The following is a 12,158-nucleotide window of genomic DNA, read 5'->3' as shown; positions in this document are numbered from 1 at the left end:
AGCTGCTTGATTTTTTAGTCGGGGAACGTGATGGAGCTCTAATCCCTCAAATTTCTTCTCCAGCTTTCTGACTGCATTGCAGTATCCAGTCATGGCTGGGCTTCTGAAGTCCCACTCCTTCATCACTTGGTTGATCACTAAGTCTGAGTCGCCGTAGACCATGAGGCGACGGACGCCGAGTGAAATGGCCATACGCAACCCGTACAAGAGTGCTTCGTATTCTGCTTCATTGTTGGAGGAATCAAAGTGAATATGTAGTACATATCTGAGCTTATCTCCTCAGGGGGAAACCAAGACCACTCCGGCACCGGAACCATTCAACATTTTGGAGCCATCGAAGAACATAGTCCAGTGCTCCGAGTGAACTTGGGTCGGTAACTGCTGTTCAGTCCACTCGGCGAGGAAATCTGCTATTACTTGGGACTTGATAGCTTTCTTTGCCTCAAATCTGATATCTAGGGGAAGAAGTTCAATCGCCCATTTTTCCACTCAACTGGTTGCGTCTCTGTTGTGTAGAATCTTTGATAAGGGGGCGTCGGAGACGACTGTGATAATATGGTTAGAGAAGTAGTGAGCAACTTTCTTCGTGGTCATATAAATCCCATATACAAGCTTCTGATACTGAGGGTATCGTTGCTTGGATGGGGTCAGGACTTCAGAAATGTAATATACTGGGCACTGAACTTTGAAGGCTTTCCCTTCTTCTTCCCGCTCGACCGTAAGTACAATACTGACGACTTGTCCTGTGGCTGCAATGTAAAGCAGCAAAGGCTCTTTGCTGATTGGGGCAGCAAGCACCGGCTGGGTGGAAAGCATGGTTTTTAACTCTGCAAACGCTGCATCAGCTTCTGGAGTCCACTCGAACTTGTCTGACTTCTTCATCAGTCGGTAAAGAGGCAATGCCTTTTCACCGAGGCGAGAGATGAATCGACTTAACGCGGCCAAGCATCCAATAAGTTTCTGGACATCATGCACACGTACGGGGCGTTTCATTCGGAGTATAGTGCCAACTTTTTCTGGGTTGGCGTTGATTCCTCGTTCAGAAACGAGAAAACCGAGTAACTTTCCGCCAGGAACTCTGAATGTGCACTTTGATGTATTAAGCTTGATATCATACCTCCTGAGGTTGGCAAATGTTTCAGCGAGGTCAGTCAGCAGGTCGGAACCTTTTTGTGACTTGACCACAATGTCATCCATGTACGCTTCCACATTCCGACTGATTTGAGTGAGCAAACACTTCTGAATCATCCTCATGAACGTGGCTCCGGCGTTCTTGAGGCCAAATGGCATGGTGACATAACAAAAGCACCCGAATGGGGTGATGAAAGCCGTTTTGATCTCATCGGATCCAAACAGACGGATCTGATGGTACCCGGAATAAGCATCCAAGAAAGAAAGTCGCTCACATCCCGCAGTCGAGTCGACTATTTGGTCGATGCGGGGAAGAGGAAAATGATCTTTCGGGCAGGCCCGATTGATATGCTTGAAATCGATGCACATGCGAAGCGAATTGTCCTTTTTGGGGACCATGATGACATTAGCGAGCCACTCGGAGTGGTAAATCTCTCGGATAAACTCTGCTGCTAGGAGCCGAGCCACTTCTTCGCCAATGGCCTTCCTTTTCTGGACGGCGGACCGTCGCAGATGTTCCTTCACAGGTTTTGCCTTTGAATCGCCTCGTAGACGATGCTCAGCCAATCCCCTGGGTACACCCGGCATGTCAGAAGGTTTCCATGCAAAGATGTCCCAGTTCTCATGGAGGAACTGGATGAGCGCTTCTTCCTATTTGGGGTCGAGTATTGTGGAGATATGAGTCGGAGCAGCGTTAGGGTCGGTCGGGTGGATGTGAACGGGTTTTGTCTCACCGGACGACTGAAACGCTGATTCCGTAGCAGGCTTCTTGGCTCGCAACAAATCACTCGGGTCTGCATTCCTTTGGTGTTCCTGCCACTCTTCTGCCACCATCTGAGCATCGGCGATCTTTGAGCCTTTCTGGAAGCACTCTTCTGCCTTCTTGCGGTTACCAGTGATAGTGATCACGCCTTTAGGGCCAGGCATCTTTAGTTTGAGGTACACGTAACATGGTCGAGCCATAAAACGTGCATAAGCTGGCCTGCTCAAAATTGCACGATAGGCACTCTAGAAATCCACAACCTCAAATGTCAGCTTCTCTTTGTAGAAATTCTTTGAATCACCAAAAACTACGTCAAGAGCAATCTGTCTGAGTGACGCGGCCTTCTTGCCAGGGATGACTCCATAAAAACTCATGTTGCTTGTGCTCAGCCTGGACATCGGAATGCCCATCCTTTTCAGCGTCTCAGCATACAGTATATTCAAACTGCTGCCGCCGTTCATCAACACTTTGGTCAGATACACTTTGGTCAGACTCTGGGACATTTTCTACTGTGTGATGCAGTGTGATCCATCTCTGGATGTAATCCCCCAGAGTCTCATTCGACTTCTGTACACAAGATTGCAGCTCTGCCAGTCCCGCCGGCCGCTTGCACGTTCCTTCGAACGTCCTGACAAACACTCGGGAGAGGTCCTCCCATGTGTAGATGCTGCTGGGTGTCAACTGATTCAGCCATGCCCTGGCTGACCCTTCCAACATGAGAGGCAGATGCTTTATGGCCACCTCATCATTTCCACCGCCGGTCTGAACGGCCACTCGGTAGTCCTCAAGCCAAGTATCAGGCTTGGACTCATCGTTGAACTTGCTGACTCCAGTCGCCAACCTGAAGTTGGGAGGAATCACCGCAACTCCGATGGCTCTGCTGAAACACTCTGGTCCGGAGACGTGCACTCGGCTGCTGGTGGGTACATCTCTGTCATTACCCTCTCTGTGGGCTCTGTTCTGGTCGACCAGACCTTGAACGATGATGGATCTCGCATCAAAGCCTGGTTCCCTGGGGTCGACTGGAATTCTTCGCCCGCCACTGTACTGGCGTCTGTCATCCTGCTGTCGAGGCATATATGATCCACCCCTCCGGGGAGGAGTGGGCACTCGACGTCGATCGTTGCGATCGACTCGGTGATCATCCTGCTCATAGTTCCTGTACTGATTGTGTCGGTCACCATGCCCTTCACGCCTCGGGGGTGATCTGGGGCTATGAGCTGACTGGACAGTATTCGCCGCCACGGACCTGCTATGAATCCTGTTCCCCGACTGCGACGCAGCCGAACTCTGATCTCTAGCTGCCTGGAGCAAATCCCTGATCTGCATCAAGCCTCTGCCAGTCTCTGATTGGGAAGGCTGAATCGAATCTGCTATACGTGTTGCAGCTGCCAAATTCTGGATTGGAGTGTGGTATACCTGAGTCGGAGGTTTAAAGAGTTGGCGTCGACTGGAGTCTGGAATCCGTTGCCGCGCGCGCTCGTCGAGTGCCCTCTGAAGGTTCTCCAGTCGAGTGCGCTCAGCCAGGTTGGCCAAGCGTGCGTCCTCTAAGGCGCGAGCCTCAGGGGTTTCTCCAACAATCGGAGTATGAAGCGCATCCATGTTCCGGCGGCGAAGCTCTTCCCTCTGCTGCGAGTCGAGGGGCTCGGGACGGTACTCCTCATGGTCGTGCGACGGGTCACCTCCGCCGTTGCCTCCCTCGGTGCCAGGAAAGCCGGGGGAACGTGCGGTCCATTGACCATCAGGACCTCCGCCGCTGGATCACTGCTGTCGCATTCGGATGCAGTCTCTGCGGAGCCAGTCGACAGGTCGAACAGGCCGTAGAGAGATTCGTCGGGCTCGATTGCCCCGACTTGGGCAGTGGTCGACTGGCGAGCTACTGCGTGCCTCACCCACTGCTGAAGCCTCAACCGACCGGAGCGCTTACGCCGGCGGGAAGCTGGGAGGGAGGATGACACGAAAACCGGCCGATACTGAGTCGACGGCTGCCGCAGAAGGACGCCGTGGACGCATGCTCGAAAGTGCGTAGCTCCGCGGACCGGGAGCGCATCCACGTCGAGCGGAGCCTCCTGCAGCCAGGCAGAGTCGTCGGCGACGAAAGTGAGCGCGCCGAGACGGATCTCGCGGCCCTCAACCAAAACTCCACCTGAAACCATGATGATGGGAATTGAAAAGATTGCAACTTCTCCAACAAGTCGCTAAGACACCTGCCCCACGGTGGGCGCAAACTGTCATGGTTCTAAGTCTGACAGTAGAATGGGGGGTAGGTATGGAGAGGCAAGATCCTAGCTATGGAGTAGTTGTGCACACAAGCGTTTTACGAGTTCAGGCCCTTCTCGGAGGAAGTAACATCCCTACGTCTCGGAGCCCGGAGGCGGTCGGCTAGATTATGTGTGTGAGAGTTACAGGGGTGCGAACCCTTCTACCAGTGGAGGGGGGTGGCTTATATAGAGGACGCCAAGACCCCAGCCAGCCCACGTAGGAGAGGGTTAAAGTACATTAAGCTCTGGCGTTACTGGTAACGCCCTACATAAAGTGCCATTATGACCATTAAGACTACTTAATTACAGACCGTTTGGATACAGAGTAGATCCTGAAATCCTGGTGGTCGAGTGAGTCTTCATGGTCGAGTGTCTTCAGGTTCGTCAAGTGTCTTCTAGTCCATCGAGTGGAGTTCCTCTTGGTCAAGTGTCTTCTAGTCCGTTGAGTGGAGTTCCTCTTGGTCGACTGGAAGACGGCTTCTTCTAAGAGATGTCCTTGGGGAGGGTACCTTGGTCAGGTTCATGACCCTACCCTAGGTACATGACTTCATCACCCCCCGGACCTCCTCCGACCCCAACTCCATATATACCGTCTCGCAGAGAAAAAAATCAGAGAGAAGGTTTCATCGCGTTTTATGATACGGAGCCGCCGCCAAGCCCTAATCTCTCTCGGGAGGGCTGATCTGGAGTCCGTTCGGGGCTCCGGAGAGGGGCATTCGTCACCGTTGTCATCATCTACTATCCTCCATCACCAATTTCATGATGCTCACCGCCGTGTGTGAGTAATTCCATCGTAGGCTTGCTGGACGGTGATGGGTTGGATGAGATTTACCATGTAATTAAGTTAGTTTTGTTAGGGTTTGATCCCTAGTATCCACTATGTTCTGAGATTGATGTTGCTATGACTTTGCTATGCTTAATGCTTGTCACTAGGGCCAGAGTGCCATGATTTCAGATCTGAACCTATTATGTTTTCATCAATATATGTGTGTTCTTGATCCTATCTTGCAAGTCTATAGTCACGTATTATGTGTTATGATCCGACAACCCTGAGTGACAATAATCGGGACACTTCTCGGTGATGACCGTAGTTTGAGGAGTTCATGTATTCACTATGTGTTAATGCTTTGGTCCGGTTCTCTATTAAAAGGAGGCCTTAATATCCCTTAGTTTCCACTAGGACCCCGCTGCCACGGGAGGGTAGGACAAAAGATGTCATGCAAGTTCTTTTCCATAAGCACGTATGACTATTTACGGAATACATGCCTACATTACATTGATGAACTGGAGCTAGTTCTATATCACCCTATGTTATAACTATTGCATGAGGAATAGCATCCGGCATAATTATCCATCACTGATCCATTGCCTACGAGCTTTTCATATATTGTTCTTTGCTTATTTACTTTTCCGTTGCTACTGTTACAACTACTACAAAAACCAAAAAACGTCTATCTTTACTGTTGCTACTGTTACCATTATTATCATACCACTCTTGCTACTAAATACTTTGCTGCAGATACTAAGTTATCCAGGTGTGTTTGAATTGACAACTCAACTGCTAATACTCAAGAATATTCTTTGGCTCCCCTTTTGTCTAATCAATAAATTTGGGTTGAATACTCTACCTTCGAAAGCTGTTGCGATCCCCTATACTTGTGGGTTATCAAGACTAATTTCTGGCGCCGTTGCCGGGGAGGGTAGGACAAAAGATGTCATGCAAGTTCTTTTCCATAAGGGCGTATGACTATTTACGGAATACATGCCTACATTACATTGATGAACTGGAGCTAGTTCTGTATCACCCTATGTTATAACTATTGCATGAGGACTCGCATCCGGCATAATTATCCATCACTGATCCATGCCTACGAGCTTTTCATATATTATTCTTCGCTTATTTACTTTTCCATTGCTACTGTTACAACTACTACAAAAACCTGAAAACATTTATCTTTATTGTTGCTACTGTTACCATTATTATCATACCACTCTTGCTACTAAATACTTTGCTGCAGATACTAAGTTATCTAGGTGTGGTTGAATTGACAACTCAACTGCTAATACTCAAGAATATTCTTTGTCTCCCCTTGTGTCAAATCAATAAATTTGGGTTGAATACTCTACCCTTGAAAGTTGTTGCGATCCCCTATACTTGTGGGTTATCAAGACTAATTTCTGGCGCCGTTGCCGGGGAGGGTGCGCCCCCTGTCTCGTGGGCCCCTGGTGGCTCCCCTCCACTTATGCCAGCACCCACACACTTCATCTTCTACCCAAAAAAAATCCCCATCCAGCTCAAGCACGAGTTCTAGCTCGTTTTGCTGCGATTTTCGATCTCTTAGCTCAAAGCTCCATTCACAAAACTGCTTTGGGAGATTGTTGCTTGGTATGTGACTCCTCCATTGGTCCAATTAGTTTTTGTTCTAGTGCTTTATTCATTGCAAATCCTTGCTGTCTTGGTGACCCTATTCTTGAGCTTGCATGTTAAATTTTTGAGGTCCCAAGCAATTCCAATGCATGATATGGGCTCTAGGCACTTGTAGGAGTAGTTGCTATCAATATTGTTTAGTTTTATGCACTTTTATTTTGAAGTTACTAAAATTTCAGAAATTTTCAGAGAAAGAAATATGCTTAGAAGAATGTATCAAGGTGTTTCCTTGGCAAAGAAAGGGCCAAGGATTGCTATACATGAGGAAGACATTGAATTGCCGAGGAATGCACATGTACGGGCTTGTGAGTGGCCATCCGATGATTTTATGATCGAAGCAGGCTTCAAGGAGGAATTTGACGCGTATGTGCGTAATGCTGAGCTGGAGGACTTCTTACAAGATAAGTGTCCTCAATACTCTCAATTGACTGATTCCTTTGTGCGGAGGTTTAAATATAACTGTACGCGTAATTCTCCTAGTGTCCTATTTGATATTTATGATACATCTTACACCATGGACTTAGAGGATTTTACAACTGCTTGCAAACTCCCGCAGTGGGGTAATATTAATGATCCTGACAAATCTAAATTTAGAGATTTCCTTGCGAATATTACAGTGGGAGAATCTAGGGACGTAGCACAAGCTACCATAGGGAGCATTCATTTTCCTGCTTTACATTACTTTGCTCTCTTTATTGGTAGATGCATTGATGGTATGGACGAGGTATGCCACATGTGTGCCCCCGATCTTTGTGTCCTCAAGAGTGCTGTGTCAGGTTATAAAGGCTATAACTTGGGGGCAATAATTGCACATAGGTTGCAGAATAATAATATAAAGGGAAATTTCTTTAGAGGAATTTATGCAACCCGTGTGGCTAATTTTCTTGGTATAGCCCCACAAGGAGATATGATAATACCTCCTATTTATTTGGATAAAGAAGCTATGTTTAGTCATCATTTTCTTGAGAGGAATGTACAATCCCTCCATTATCGACTAATCTATGACAGATGCAACGTCGTCCCTGTTACTCTTCCTGCTCCCTACCTTTTTGATTATGAGGAAAAAGGAAGATTTGTTGTCACCAGAGAGGAAGCAGCTGAATATGAGAGGGGAGTTGAGGCAGCTCGCCAACACGCTGCAGCTCAGGAGGCGGCTGCCGCTGCATCTCAGTAAAACCCCAGTTTCACTTATGGATATCAGCCAGGCGGTCCTTGCTATTAAACCAACTTATACCAAAAGCCTAAGCTTGGAGGAGTACATATTTCTCACCGACTTTACACTCATGTTCACACACTAGTAGTCGGTGCTCATACTCTTTCATTGTATTATCCATGCTAGTTTAAATTTATTTTTTAGTTTTCTTCTTGTGAGTTTGATAAACCTTAAGAAAAACCAAAAAAATTAGTTAGTTTAAATCCCTTGCTTGTAGTAGGAATTAAAATGAAAACCCAAAAAGATTTCTCGTTCTTCTTTTACTTGTTGGGAGCTTTCCCGTGTAAATAGTTTTATTTTCTTTTCTTTCTTTTGGGGGTCGAGAAGACCATATTGAAAATGCTTAGTGGCTCTCATATGCATGATTGATTATTTATATTTAGAGCCCATATTACTTGTCTTCTCTTTTGAGTTGAATGCTTGCAGATTCCAGCTTAGTCCAATGCACGTACACTCTTATCATTATACACATCGTTCGGTCGTGCGAGTGAAAGGTAATAATGACGATATATGATGGACTTATTGGGATGAGAAAAGCTGGTATGAACTCGACCTCTCTCGTTTTTGTAAATATGATGATTCATTGCTCCTGAGTCAGCTATTATGAAGTAAACATATTTGCAATGACATTTAGAGATTATAGTTACTTGTGCCATGCTTGATTAGCTATGAGCTATAATGGTTTACCTTGCGTGCCAACATGCTATTAGAATGATTATGATGTGGTATGATGGGATGGTATCCTCCTTTAAATGAGTTGAGTGACTCGACTTGGCACATGTTCATGCATGTAGTTGAATCAAATCAACATAGCCTTCACAATATTTATGTTCATGGTGGATTATATCCTATTCATGCTTGTATTCGGTGTGAATTAATTTTAATGCATGCTTACGACTGTTGTCGCTCTCTCAGTTGGTCACTTCCCAGTCTTTTGCTAGCCTTCACCTGTACTAAGCGGGAATACTGCTTGTGCATCCAAACTCCTTAAACCCGAAAGTTGTTCCATATGAGTCCACTATACCTTCCTATATGCGGTATCTACCTACCATTCCAAGTAAATTTGTATGTGCCAAACTCCAAACCTTCAAATGAAATTCTGTTTTGTATGCTTGAGCAGCTCATGTAACAACTAGGGATGCCTATATCTTCCATGCTAGGTGTGCCATTCTCAGAGGAGTGGACTCCACTCCTCATTCACAATTAAGGACCGGTAACCGGGATGCCTAGTCCCATGATCCAAAAAGATCAAAGCAAATCAAAATAATTAAACAAAACTGCCCCAGGGCTGTCGTATGTTGGAGGCACTCGTTGTTTCGAGCAAGCCATGGATTGATGCTTGTTGGTGGTTGGGGGAGTATAAACCTTTACCATTCTGTTTGGGAACTGCCCATAATGCATTTAGTATGGAAGATACAGCCATCTCATAGGTGTTGCGTTGACAACAAAAGTATATCGCTCAAAATGTTATTCAATCTCTATTTTAAAATCAAGCTCTCTCACCTCTACAAATCCCTGCTTCCCTCTGTGAAGGGCCTATCTATTTACTTTTATGTTGAGTCATCACCCTTCTTATTAAAAGCACTAGCTGGAGAGCACACTGTCATTTGCATTCATTATTATTGGTTTATATTGGGTATGACTTGACTGGATCTCTTTTACCATGAATTACAATGTTTAGTCAGTCCTTGATCTTTAAAGATGCTCTGCATTTATGTTTTGTGGTCTCAGAAAGGGCTAGCGAGATACCATTTAGTTATATCGTGTTATGATTATTTTGAGAAAGTGTTGTCATCTGAGTTTTATTATTATGGCTCACTAGCTGATTTTGCTATTGATATGAGTAATTGTGAGACCTATGTGTTATTGTGAGTATGGTTAGTTCGTAATAATTGCTGAAACTTGAATGCTGGCTTTTCATGTTTACAACAACAAGAGCAAACAGAGTTTGTAAAAGTTTTTATTTATCACTTTCAGTTTATCAACTGAATTGCTTGAGGACAAGCAAGGGTTTAAGCTTGGGGGAGTTGATATGTCTCCAACGTATCTACTTTTCCAAACACTTTTGCCCTTGTTTTGGACTCTAACTTGCATGATTTGAATGAAACTAACCCGGACTAACGCTGTTTTCAGCAGAACTACCATGATGTTGTTTTATGTGTAGAAAAGAAAAGTTCTCGGAATGACCTGCAAATCCACGGAGGGACTTTTCAGAATTAATAAGAATTTTTGGCGAAAGAATCAGGGCCAGGGGGCCCAGGGCCTGTCCACGAGATAGGGGGGCGCCCCCCCTAGGGCGCGCCCCCCTATCTTGTGGGCCCCCCGGACCTGCTCCGACCTCAACTCCGACACCATATATACCGTCTCGCGGAGAAAAAAATCAAAGAGAAAGTTTCATCGTGTTTTACGATACGGAGCCGCCACCAAGCCCTAATCTCTCTCGGGAGGGCTGATCTGGAGTCCGTTCGGGGCTCCAGAGAGGGGGAATCGTTGCTGTCGTCATCATCAACCATCCTCCATCACCAATTTCATGATGCTCACCTCCATGTGTGAGTAATTCCATCGTAGGCTTGCTGGACGGTGATGGGTTGGATGAGATTTATCATGTAATTAAGTTTGTTTTGTTAGGGTTTGATCCCTAGTATCCACTATGTTCTGAGATTGATGTTGCTATGACTTTGCTATGTCACTAGGGCCCGAGTGCCATGATTTCAGATCTGAACCTATTATGTTTTCATCAATATATGTGTGTTCTTGATCCTATCTTGCAAGTCTATAGTCACCTATTATGTGTTATGACCCGACAACCCCGAAGTGACAATAATCGGGACACTTCTCGGAGATGACCGTAGTTTGAGGAGTTCATGTATTCACTATGTGTTAATGCTTTGGTCCGGTTCTATATTAAAATAAGGCCTTAATATTCCTTCATTTCCACTAGGACCCCGCTGCCACGGGAGGGTAGGACAAAAGATGTCATGCAAGTTCTTTTCCATAAGCACGTATGACTATTTACGGAATACATGCCTACATTACATTGATGAACTGGAGCTAGTTCTATATCACCCTATGTTATAACTATTGCATGAGGAATCGCATCCGGCATAATTATCCATCACTAATCCATTGCCTACGAGATTTTCATATATTGTTCTTCGCTTATTTACTTTTCCGTTGCTACTGTTACAACTACTACAAAAACCCAAAAACATTTATCTTTACTGTTGCTACTGTTACCATTATTATCATACCACACTTGCTACTAAATACTTTGCTGCAGATACTAAGTTATCCAGGTGTGGTTGAATTGACAACTCAACTGCTAATACTCAAGAATATTCTTTGTCTGCCCTTGTGTCGAATCAATAAGTTTGGGTTGAATACTCTACCCTTGAAAGCTGTTGCGATCCCCTATACTTGTGGGTTATCAGCCCTCGACCACCATCCAAACCTCGATGTATCGCCACCAAACCATGTATTTCTGATTAAAGAGGAACTTATGTACTTAGAAATGATTTTTGGAAAAAATAAAAAGCAAACTATGAGGCAGTTGTAGTTCAAATTTGACCCGCTTCCTGCTGAATCGGCGGGAATTTATATTTTTCACCAGAGGTGGATCAAAACTTTTGACAACCAACCATTTTGTCAATTGTGCATTAAGTATGGCCTAGTATTTTATAAAATTGATTAGGTCCAATTTTGCAGCAAATATATGGTAGGTCCTTCACAAAAAAACTCATTTTGGACACTCAGAAAATGGAAAATGTATTTTTCGTGAAAAGAAAATGAAAACCCACTTAGGCAACATTGTTTGGAATTCCAAGATCCACCCTTGTGCACAATATGAGATCATTTGAACAAACTATGCCATGAATGTGGCCATAAGATTGATCATTTGGCTTGAAAGCCATGAATCTTCACACATGATAGCTCATTTCTAAGAACACTTTTTTAAAAGAATTGCCATATTACAAGTTTATTATTTTTTCCGATAACTTGGTCACATATAATGACACAATGCGAAGGTTTTCCAATTTTTTGATTTTTTATGCCCGTTTCAAAATGCAGTCAAAACAACGGGCATGACCGTTCCTAACTAGTGGTTGAATCTTGGAAAATTTTGGTGTTTCTCTGATTAAATAGATACTTATGTACCTAGAAATGATTTTCGGAAAAAATAAAGATCAAACTACAAGGCAGCTACAGTTCAAATTTGACCCGCTTCCAACTAAATCGGCAGAAATTTGTCTTTTTCACGCGGTGGATCACAACTTTTTACACCCAACTATTTTGTCAATTGTGCATTAAATATGGCCTAGTATTTTAGAAAAATGATTTGGTCCAATTTTGTAACAAATATAT

This window comes from Triticum aestivum, chromosome 5B (genome assembly GCF_018294505.1).
Source record: "Triticum aestivum cultivar Chinese Spring chromosome 5B, IWGSC CS RefSeq v2.1, whole genome shotgun sequence".
In the NCBI taxonomy this organism is placed as follows: domain Eukaryota; kingdom Viridiplantae; phylum Streptophyta; class Magnoliopsida; order Poales; family Poaceae; genus Triticum; species Triticum aestivum.
The sequence above is the reverse complement of the archived record's forward strand: the minus strand, read 5'-3'. Positions refer to the sequence as shown.